Raw genomic sequence first — 12,785 nt, forward strand, 5'->3', positions numbered from 1 at the left:
GTCATGTACAGTGCTGTCTGGAGTTTCAAAGCTCAAGGCTGTGATGTGCCTTAGAGAGAAAATACATGTGCTCACTAAGCTTTATTTAGGAGTGAGTTATAGTGCTGCTGGATATGAGTTCAATGTTAATGAGTCAACAATATATATTAGACATGTGCTCAGTCATGTTCAACTCTTTGCAACCCCATAGACTGTTGTCCACCAGGCTCCTCTGCCATGGAATTTTCCAGTGCTCTAGGATGGAGTGGGTTGCCATTTTCTGCTCTAGGGAATCCTCCTGGCCCAGGGATTGAACCCATGTCTCTTGTGTCTCCTGCACTGTCAGGCAGATTCTTTACCAACTGCACCACTGAGGGAGCCCCATATATTTGGTAAGATACCTTTAAACAGAAACACACACAAAACAAGGGCATGTACTGACTGGATGTCACAAATGTGACCAGAGGCTTGAAGGAACCTAAGCCTGTATTTACCTGCAGAGCAGTGACTTAGTATGCGTTAATGCAGTGTTTGCAGAGACTTTAAAGAATATAACTACCATAAATAAGGTGAATCAATTGTATATACCCAGGAGAATTGAAAATGTTATGTTCGTGAAAGAACTCACAGCTAATGTTCACAGTAGCATTATTCACAACAACTAAGGAAGCAACTCAATTCAAATGTCCATCAAGTGTTGCATGGATGAACAAAATGTAGTGCATGTATACATGGAATATTATTAGCCATAAGAGAAATAAAAGCACTGATACATATTACAACACAGATGAACCTTGCAAACACTATGCTAAGTGAAAGCCATACACAAAAGGTCACATGTCGTATGATTCCATTTACATGAAATATCCAGAACAGTCAAATCCACAGAGATAAAATGTATCTGTAGATTAGTGGTTGCCAGGGGCTGGGGGGCAGAGACAGAAGACAGAGGGAGTGACTGATAACAGGTAATGAGTTTCTTTCGAGGTGATAGAAATGTTCTAGAATTAGGCAGTGCTGATGGTTTTATAACTTTGTAAATACACTAAAACTCACTAAACTGTACACTTTAAAATAGTGAATTTTATGATATGTGGATTTTACCTTGATAGAGAAATGCTTGTGTACAACAATGCTAAGTTGTTTCAGTCATGACCAACTCTTTGTGACCCCATGGACTGCAGCCCACCAGGCTCCTCTGTTCATGAGATTCTCCAGGCAAGAATTCTGGAATGGGTTGCCATTTCCTCCTCCAGGGGATCTTCCTGACCCAGGGATCAAACCTGCATTTCTCATGTCTCCTGCATTGGCTGGCGAGTTCTTTACCACCAGCACCACCTGGGAAGTCCCTGATAGAAAAATAAGAAAGGTATAAAATTCTAGTCATTAGACTGGGAGAAGGCAGATGGCTACAGCTCATCCCCAAAGATTCTGATTCTGAGGATCTGGGATGGGGCCTGAGAATTTGCTTTTCTGAAAGACCACAGGCGATGCTGACTCTGCTGGTCTGAAACCCATATTTTGAAAACCAGTGTGTTAAAGACAACGTATAAGCTGCTGGAGGGCAGGAAAGGTAACTTTCACCTCTGCATCGTCTAAATTTCCCTTAAAAAGAGCCGATCTTGGGGAAGAAAAAGAGGGAGAGAGGGATAAGAAATATTTAATCAAGTAAATATATTGAAAGATTCAGTCCTTGCAATCTTACGGTATGCTGACTTCATGCCTTATGTATTGCAAAGGCTGTAACACCTAAAAATCTACCCCAGAGAATTAAAGAATTAAAATCCAAATCAAAACTACAATGGCCATCATAAAAACATCTACAAACAATAAATGCCAGAAAGGATATGGAAAAAAGGGAACCCTCTTGCAGTTGGTAGGAATGTAAATTGATACAGCCACCGTGGAGATTTCTTTAAAAACTAGGAATCAAACTACCATATGACTCAGCAATCCCACTACTGGGCATATGCCCTGAGAAAACCATAATTCAAAAAGACACATGTACCCCAATATTGATTGCAGCACTATTGATAACAGCTAGGTCATGGAAGCAACCTAGATGTTCATCGACAGATGAATGGATAAAGAAATTGTGGTACATATATACAAAAGAATATTACTCAGCCACAAAAAGGAATGAATTTGAGTAAGTTCTAGTGAGGTGGATGAACTCACCGCCTGTTATAGAGTGAAGTAAATCAGAACGAGAAAAAACAAATATTGTATATAACACACAAATATGGAATCTACAAAAGTGATACTGATGAGCCTATTCGTAGGGCAGAAACAGAGATGCAGACATAAAGAACAGACTTGTGGACAGCTGGGCAAGGAGAGGGTGGGACAAACTGAGAAAGTATCACTGAAATATACACATTACCGTGTGTAAAACAGAGAGCTAGTGGGGAGTGCTGTGTAACACAAGGAGCTCAACCTCGCGCTCTAGAGGGGCGGGATGGGGCTGGGCGGTGGGAGGGAGGCCCAGGAGGGAGGGAACATATGTGTACTTACGGCTGATTCACAGTGTCGTATGGCAGAAACCAACACAACGTTGTAAAGCAATTATCCTCTAATTAAAAATTTAAAAAATGAAAATGAAGGTATTTAACCATTCTTTGGTCATCTGAATAGTACTTTGGTTTAGTTTAGTAAAAAAACCAACCCCATTTCACTGTGCTCATCGTTCCAAGAGATGGAAACAAAGGTTCTAGAGTGTGGATCCCATTAATTACTCCAGGAAACCTCTTAAATTAGTTAAGGTGTCACAGAAACCAAAGACTTGAACTCCCCAACTCATAAACATGTAAACTCTTATTTCTGCTTTTACCAAAAGCACTAACTTGTACATTTAATCACTTTATTTAAAATGGTCTATGTTATATTGTATGACATCCCTTATACGTGAATTTAAAAAGAAATGATGCAAATAAGCTTACAAAACAGAAACAGATTCACAGTCTTAGAGAATGCACTTATGGTTGTCAGGGGTGGTTAGGGAGTTTGGGATAGACATAAAAACACTGCTATATTTAAAATGGATAACCAACAAGGACCTACTGTATAGCACCAGCACTCTGCTCAATGTTATGTGCCAGCCTGGATGGGAGGGGAATTGAGGGATTATGGATATAGGTATATGTATGGCTGGGTCCCTTTGCTGTTCACCTGAAACTTTTACACCATTGTTACCTGGCTATACCCCAATTCAAAGTAACAAGTTTTTTAAAAACGGGTCTGTGTCGAAGGAAACCCAAAAAAGAGGGGATCTGTGTATATGTGTAACTGATTCACTTTGCACTACAGTAGAAACTAACAACACTGTAAAGCAACTTTACTTCAGTAAAAGTTAATTTTTAAAAATGGGTCTACATTAAAATACAGTTACAATTTAAAGTACACTTTTTGTGCTGACATGTGAAATCCATTATTTTACAGATAATAATCAGGATTATTTCCAATCGGTTTGTATGTTTCCCATCATGTTAGAATGAAAAAGAAAACACTAATAACCTTATAAAGTTCTGATGTTTTCTGAAAACAAAATCCTAGTTTTTCTCAGATCACATTACTTAGGTATCTTTCCTCATTAGTAGGAAGACAGAAGAGCACAGGAGAGGGACAGAGAGACAAGAACTGGCCGGAGAGGCACAACAGGTGGTACTTTTTAAAAAGTGAAAAAAACACCCACTGGGTAACAAACTCTTTCACATCTGAACTCAGTCCAAAATGTGATTCCAGATGTTGTTATATTTATTGACATTTAAAAGTCCCACCTATTAATCTTTGTGTGTGTGTTAAACTTCAAAATAGTTAGCTGTGAATAAACTGTGGTCTAAGGTAGATGGTAGGGTTCTGCTTCAGCCAGATTTCTATTTCAGTATGGTCAAGTCAACAGCTTTGTAACTGGAAAGTACAAGTGCAGAAAAAGTAATGACAGGAAAGTTCTTCAGATAACATCCTACCTTGTATTTTACTGTCTTTAGAGTACAGACTGTTAGGTACACCAAAGACCTCAGCCCAGAACATTATGCTGCTCAAGTCAGAGTCAGAACTGGGAACTCAATAGAGTCCTGAGGTGCAGTGTCAGCTCTGCCACTCACCAGCTCTGTACCCACAAACTAGTCACTTGATCCAGAGTTTAGGACCTCCTGTTTATAAAAAGTCAATGGGGGCCTCCCCAGTGGCTCAGAAGGTAAAGAACCTGCCTGCAACGCAGGAGACTTAGGTTCAATCCCTGGGTCAGGAAGATCCCCTGGAGAAGGGAATAGCAACCCACTCCAGTATGTTTGCCTGGAGAAAATCTATGGACAGAGGAGCCTGGCGGACAACAGTCCATGGGTTCACAAAGAGTTGGGCATGACTGAGCAACCAACATGTTCACTTTCATACCTTAGATGAAATGATCTCCCCCCCGACTATGAATTCAGTTTTTATGAATTTGCATGTCACTCAAATGGATAAAATGAACCACAGTTTTACTGTTCAAATTTGGATTAAGAAAAAAACCTATATAGTCAAAGTTGAATCAGCGAGTTTGGAGTAAAGACTATAAAGCAAGCAAATTGGAACAGAAACAAAATAACCATGATGCTAAAATTCCTTTCCATCAGGATGGAAATATGTGCATCAGTCTTACACATTCCTCTCACCTGATAATTCACATTTTAAAATCTTACACCTTCTTTCCACATCTTATTTCCTGTTAAAAACACTATCTTCAAAAACTACAATGCTTACAAATGAAAATGTGATGATCCTGCTTATCTTCCACGGTCTGACTTCTAAAGAACTTGAGGGTGAACCTCTTCACCCTTCTTTTGCTCTTCACTCCAGCCCTGGAATCCTTACCAAGGCTTCTTCTAGTTTTCCTTGCTGTGTACTTCCTTGATTCAGATTTTATGGTCAGCATTTGTTTACTTTACGAGCATTCTACTGTGCCAGCCCTTCGAAGGTCTCCCCTCAACTTGCTTTCCCACTATCTTTTCTTCCTTCCAGGTTTGGGAATGCTGCTGAAAAAAGTCATCAGACAGGAAGGTGGAGACCTAAACCAAATGCAGACTCTCACCTCTGGAGGTTTCCCCGAGCTGCTGAGATTCATCTCATTTATCACAGATTCTTCACCGAAATCCCCACAGGGACTGCTAGAAATCTTTCCCATGCTCCCTATCTTAACCTTCTCCATGAAAAATGCTATCTATTTTATGAAAAAGAAATGACCATGAGTGCCTGCAAGTATTATCATCTCTACCTCACACTTCTTCTGGAACTCATCCCTTATCTCTCACGATGTCCATGCCTCTTTCCTAAATTAACTACTTACATACTAGGTCTGTGCTACCCAATGTGGTAGCCAGTAGCCACATGTGCTACTTATATTTAAAGTAATTAAAATCAAATGCAATTAAAATGTTCATGCTTCGAGTGCACTTGCCGAATTTTCACGTGCTCAGGGCTACACGCGGCTCATGGCTGTTGCACTGCACAGAGCAGACAGAGAAGATGCCCATCGCTGCGAAGGCTCCCTGAACAGCTCTCCTCTAGACCCACATGCTCCAGATTGCCATGTTTCTTTAACCTGTCTCACCCTCCCTCCCCAAGTCCATCTACAACTTTTCTTCCCCAGAAACTTAACTTTATTTCCTTAGAAAAAAAATATTTAGTTTTTCCCACAGTCTAACCAAGTCATCCTTCTCTCAGCCTGCTGGTGCTCAAGTCTCTCTCTTCCTTTCCTGTCACTGCCAGGCAATACTCAAGCCTCGCTTTCTCTCATTCCATAACTTCTAACAATCTTGCGTGAGTGCATGCTCAGCCACTTCAGGTGTGTCTGACTCTTTGTGACCCCGTGGACTGTAGCCCACCAGGCTCCTCTGTCCTGGGATTCTCCAGAATACTGGAGTGGGTTGCCACGCCCTCCTCCAGGGGATCTTCCCAACCCAGGGATCGAACCCAGGTCGCCTGCCTTGCAGCTGATTCTTTCTCCACTGAACTACCTGGGAAGCCCAAGTGAAAGTCACTCAGCAGTGTCTGACTCTTTGCGACCCCATGGACTGCAGCTCACCAGGCTCCTCTGTCCATGTAATTCTCTAGGCAAGATTACTGGAGTGGGTTGCCATTCCCTTCTCCAGGGGATCTTCCCAACCCAGGGATGGAACCATGTCTCTTGCATCCCCTGCCCTGCAGACATATTCTTTACCATCTGAGCCACTAGGGAAGCCCCTAACAATCTTACTCACCATCTAATAGAATTGTTTCTTCAAAAACAAAATTCCTTTCTCAATACTCATTTTCTTTACGTGTTTTCATTTCCCAACCCCGCTGGCAATCTCCTTTTCTCCTTGCTCAGTTTCCATCATTCTAACACTCATGACTTCTTTAACATCGATTCCATTTTCTTAGCAGACCCTCTGAACTCTTATTTTAAATCTCAGGCACTGTCCAAGCCTTCTGTCACTTGTCCTTTCTGTTCTATGCTTCCTGCCTATGTCAGCCCATTCAACTTCTTTTCTAAGTTCCATTTTTGCAGCTTTTTGCTATCTAAGGACATTTCAATATATATGTCTTGCCAACAGTTCAAACTCAGTAATGTCCACTACAAATTATCTTATCATCTTCAAACAGTTTCTTGATTTTCCTATTTCTGTTTACTCAGTCACTTAAGCCCCAAATTTTAACTTAAATATTTATTCATTCAACACCTGACCTGTACCTTTGACCTTTATACCACTCTCTACCCTTATTTATTTATTCTCAAGATCTAGCCATTGTCACATAAACCCTCATTTCCTCTCCCTTTCCTCTCCTACCTTCTATGTCCTGTGCCCTGGAATTACTGCAACGGCCTACTTGTTTAGGCACTCAGTCATGTCCAACTCTGTGTGACCCCGTGGACTGTAGCCCGCCAAGCTCCTCTGTCCATGGGATTTCCCAGGCAAGAATACTGGAGTGGGTTGCCATCTTCTTTTCCAGGGAATCTTTCTGGATCAGGGACCGAAACCTCATCTCCTGCACCGCAGATGGATTCTTTACCACTGAGCCACCAGAGAAACCTGCAACAGCCTACCAGATGTGATCTAATCTACGGTACCTTAAAATTCCAATCTAAGCAACACAGAACGTTCAGATTTCTCACCATAACAGAGAGATCTGTTCAAGATGCTCCTCAGTACAGAAAACACTAATGGCTCCTGCATGCCACTAAGTAAAGTTTAGACATGTTACTCAGCTGGCATGCAGGACCCTCCAATATCTGGGTCCTTGCCCTTGCTACTCAGCGCCCTGTCAAACAGAATGTGCTTCAGTCCAAAGAAAGTGGCACACAACCGCTCAGTGCTCATGCTCTTCCTTCTATCTGCAGTGCGCTTTGTTCACATTTCCAACTTCCACCACCCCCTCCATTCTTTACAACACATGACAAATAATGTGTCTTCCATGAAGCCTTCTCCGCTTGCCTGAGACAGGAATTCTTTCATCCTCCTCTAAGTTACATGACCCTGGGAGCATTCTTGTTGCACTCAGCACATGTTAACGTGTTATCACAGTCATCTGTATACCTCTCCTACCCTCTTAATCTACACAGAACAGCACAAGCTCTATTATTATAATTTTTAATCCTTCAGGAAGATCTAGTAGCTGGCAAGAACTTGACAGATACTCATTGAAGAAGTGATTTTTGTTTGTTTGTTTTTACAATTTGTTACTATTACCTCTATCATTTATTAAACAGAATAAATGTACCTTTGGAATGTAGTCTGCAAAGTAAAATTCAGTACACAAAAATCCTGTTTTTCCTGCTGATTTATATGAGCCCCAAGGACCACGTCCACTGTGGTTGTAGGAAAGAAACAACAGCCAAGATTCAATATATTTTAGTATGACTGCGAGAGGCTGCACTGTTCTCTACTTTTAAACTCTTGAGCACTAAACCTCTGCTAAACACTCAGAGATGTCGGTAACTGGCTTCTCACCCTGTTCTCCAAACCAGCAGAGGTCACTCCAAAAGCTAAGATGCAAGCTTATTCCTGGACAGGTTTTAAATTATTTTTTGTCTTGTTTCTAAGGTAAGATTCTCCTTGACATTAGCAAAAAATATTTTTAAGGAATGAAAATAAATGAGTTTTCCCCTGCAGCGAGCCATTCAATTTAATGGACAGTAGACTTTCTGTTTAACTGCGGACTGATCTTACTGTAGCAAATACAACTTCTGTGATAAAACCCCTTGGAAACAAGCATTAATTAATTTGAGAAATCTTTGTATTCATTACGTCCTTTGCTTAATTGGATTAGAAACTAGGTAATCATATGCATTTTCTCAACAATCCAGAAAGCATTTTGGTCATCCAGAATGAAACTTACTTATTAATCCATTAACTACCAAAATTTTTAATGAAGATCAGAAGCTGGAAAATATATTTTAAGCAAAAAGCACAGAGATTAGTAACTTTCAGAGAAAATGTAGGCCTTTGTGAAGAAAAAAAAATCTTACTATGCAATACAAAAAAAAAATTGGCAAACATTTCAGCTCTCCTAAGATAAAAAAAAATTACTATTAAAAAGAACTTTTTAAATGTGAAAAATAACTCAAGCAGGTTAGTTTATTGTAGGTTTCACATTGGTATTCTGGTGAATATCTTGTCTTGACATGAGCAGCATAAACAGCATGCTGCCTGAGAGCCTTTCTCCCACACAAGGCATAAAGAATGTTTCATATTTTAGAGGAGGAGAGGAGGCTCAGATTTGATAGTTTTATATAAAAAACAAGCTGGATCATTTCAGCCATAACAAAATAACTAGACTGTAGATCATCTGAGAATATAATCTTGTGATGTGTGATGATTTAGAAGCAAAGCACAGAGCAGTCACGGGCTCTGGAGAGGTTCCAAAATATTTTTGGTTTGCAATATAGGATTTCAAAATAAGATATTTTACTTTTACCATAGATGCCCCTAACATGAAATATACTCCAGAATGAAGATTAGTGTGTCTTAACTCTAATCTAATTATAACATTATTATAATTGTTACAGCTGTATTGTTACTAAACCTGAAGTGAATCTAAAAATGAATGCAGTATGCATATGTTAAGAAGAATTACGACCAATAAATTGAAATTTTTCTGTAAGTTAGACTTCTAATATTGATGGAGAACATGACACTAACTTTCCCTATGTCATGAAATAAAAATACAGGCAAGTTAATTTTCCAAAAGTCAAGAGTTTATTGGAAAATATGCGTCACTTGCATACAAATACCTATCGTCATTACTAAAGGCTTTGATCAAGTAACACTATGACACTCTGCATTCTCTGATATAAAATGAAATTGTATGGGAGAAAGTAAATGAAAATTCTAATCCTATTTTATTTATTTATACTTTTTGTAACATGTGGCAATATTATTTTTGGCAAGGAAAGAACCCTGAACTACCCAAACTCTAAGACAGAAGATATTTATTAGGGTTAGATATTTCACAAAAGTAGCAGGAGTTGTTTTATAGGATGAAAGCACACACATTAGTTATTCAGTTCAAGCAGCTCAAAATTATCAAACTCAGGCTATGTGTGGCTTCAAAAAGTCGTCTATATGAAATAAAATTCTGTGAGATGCCTAAAAAAATTAGAAATAATGTAATAACAAGTGGGAAAGGAGTAAGAATACTTTATTTCTATAAGACTGTAAGAATATGAGACATATACTAGAATACTAAAATACCCCATATAGCAGTGCAGTCAGATTCAAAATACAGATCTGGCTGAAAGAACACATTTATAAGTGGGATATATTAGAATCTAGAATTAGTTACTATGGACAATAAAAGGTTATCTCTTTTTCCCATGTTATTTTTTATTTCTAGTGTTATTAACATGCATAACATCTACAGTGTTTTGTAACATATACAGCAACACTGATGTAAGTACTGAAAGGTAATTCATCTTGTAAACAGACAATGTAAATTTACAGCATCAATAAATATAGTACTGTAGGAAAATGGATTTTCCTCATGATTTTCCTTAGTAACATTTTCTTTTCTCTAGCTGACTTTATTGTAAGAATATGAATATAATACAAATAACATACTAAATGAGTGTTAACTGACTCTTCATGTTACCCATCCATAAGGCTTCCAGTCAACTGTACTCTGTCACTGGTTAAGTTTGGGGGAAGTCAAGTTATACCTGATTTTCCACTCACAGGGTGTTGGGGCTCCTAAACCCCATGTTGTTCAAGGGTCAACTGTAATTCTCTACACTATTGGATTTAATTTGCTAATAATTCATTGAGTTTTGTTTTTTTTCCCATCTATGTCAACAAGAGATACTGATCTGTAGTTTTCTTCTTGTAATGTCTTCGTAAGGTTTCGGTATTAAAATAATGCTTGCCTCATAGAATGAGTTAGGAAATATTCCCTCTGTCTCTATCCTAGTAAAAGGTTATCTTAATGTATTTAACATAGTAACTTATTGATAGCATGACAAATGCCACTTTAAAAACACTAAAACAAAAATCATCACCATGACTGGCGCTCCTCAAAAACAAGGCATCTTTGGCACATTCATATAACCTCAAATGAAGAAAGTATAAGCACGCTCTAGGTGGTCATTACCATCCCTGAAGGGTAGACCTTTCGGGGCAGTCAGCCAGAATGGACCTCCTGGATATGTACTGGTAAACTCTCCAGCTCCAGTGTTGGGAAGTGTGGACACAACAAGACAACTGTCCAATGCCCATGCCAAACCACCATGTGTGGGCTGTGACATGTATCATTAGACTCTGGCATCCCCCAAAACTTAAGATACTATAACTGGGGACGGATAAAACAAGCCAGTTGAGGTATCCTTAACCTTAAACATCTTTAGAGAAGACAAGCCCACAACTTTCTTTGCTAACTTGTTCCAGGTACTCAAATAATCCAAGATCACAAAACTTCTGACAAAAACATAGGGAGAAAATATTTAAGGAGAATTTAAATATTTCTATTCTTTAATAATAAAACGTAAAACCTAATTATATATTAAAAATTACCATGACAGATATGTAACAAGCATAGTTTCAAGCACTGCCTTTACAAAGAAACACCAAAGGAGATAGGAATTTCATTACTCTGAATACAAAGCAACAGCAACAATGAAATAAACTTAACACAACTACTGACATCAAGAAAGTAGATTATTTATTAAGCAAATCACTGTATCTGGGTTCCAAGTTATGTTAACAACAGAATACCACCAAAACAACCTCTGCCTTAAAAAGAAACAGAAAAGTGATATTTATCAATATTAACCAATTTATCAATGTTATTATTCAGTATTTAGACTTCACAAAGAACTGTCAACAAAAGTGTCATACTACAGGAGAATGAAGGATGAAAAAAACTGGGGAGTCAGTTAAATAGTTCTTTGTTTTATTTCTAAATTATGGCATCCACCTTGTTTAGTCACCCAACAGTCTGCTTTCCTGGATATCTCAGTCAATGACCAAGAATTCCTCAGTATGTGTTTCACTTAATAGCCTCAAGTCACATTTCCTTACATAGTACACTGTCAACACAGCCGTCAGTCACAGTGAAGGAACATTACACACTCCCCCTCACCATCCCTTTGGGATATTAGGCCATGCCGTGTTCATGCCTTTCTCCGCCAAGTGGAATGCCTTAGTAATATGCATCCACACCCTGTTGGCTTTGCAACAAGTCAAACCCAGTATCAAGGATCCAACTCAGAGCCTCTATAGAGCAACAAGTATAACAGTCACAAATTTCTAAAATGATCCCTTATCTTGCATAAAGCTAAGATACATCTTTTGCTTAGATCAAAAAGGCCCAACTTTTGGAAATAACTGCTTTTCTTAATCTCTGATTATATTTGCAATGACGGTTACTATTGATACACACTTGACAACTAGTACTCAAACAGTATCCAGGACAGCTAGAACTAAACTCAGATTTTATATATCCAGGAGTATATGAAAGATACTCAGTCTTTGCTACTATGATCTAAACTTCCTTATACTTTTTTTTTTGACACTGTCAGAGATTAAATTTTACAAGCTCTGTCACTGTACCTCCTAAGAGGGGAACAATATTGGTGGTGCTTATTCTCACAGTGATAAATAACTCTGTATCCTTGCCAAGAGGGTGAGTGAAAAAAAGGGGGGAGGTGAGAAGATTGAAAAAGGACGTAAAGAAAAAAAAAAAAGAAAAAGGACATAAGGTCCTAGTGTTCATGTTATCTTATCTGTGAGGGCAAAGCCCCTTGAACTAGTCCAAAGGAAACTCGAATCCAAATTAATAATAATGCACAGATTTCACCAGGTCACAAGAAAAATACTTATTTTCTCATCCCAACTTCAGAGCATAAAACTAATATCTCATTGGTATAATACATTTTGAAATCAGTTAAGTTTGTATATAGAAACACACATTTATTCCTGTTTTCTGGTACTAGTATACATGAAAGGTTTCACTGTGGATATGCACAAGTCTCCCTAAATACTGGTGCCTTTGATCAAAACTAACTTCAAATAGAAGAGCAAGGAATTTTATAATAGCCCAAAGATTTTAATGATTTTCTCTGGATCAGCTGGCATCAGAGTAAGCCTATACTGACGTGGGTAAGAGAAACATGTAACAGTATTAGTTATACGAGCAGACCATATCCATTTTTTTGTTTAGAATTTTTTTTAAATAAACTACTCCCATTTCAAGTATGAATTTGAGAATAAAACAAGTTATCTCTCCTTGGCTCTGGAGTGTTTGAATCTCAAATTTCATAACAGTTATCTCTAACATGAATGCTAAGAAAACATTCC

General features: G+C 38.5%; 1 protein-coding gene across 3 annotated transcripts in view; it reads right to left on the reverse strand.

Moving 5' to 3' along the window:
- DISP1 (dispatched RND transporter family member 1) overlaps positions 1-12,785 on the reverse strand; it is a 227,001-nt gene that overhangs the window by 86,895 nt on the left and 127,321 nt on the right. The gene's annotated exons all lie outside the window — the stretch shown is intronic.

The sequence above is a fragment of the Cervus canadensis genome, chromosome 13 (assembly GCF_019320065.1).
Source record: "Cervus canadensis isolate Bull #8, Minnesota chromosome 13, ASM1932006v1, whole genome shotgun sequence".
NCBI classification, from domain to species: Eukaryota; Metazoa; Chordata; class Mammalia; order Artiodactyla; family Cervidae; genus Cervus; species Cervus canadensis.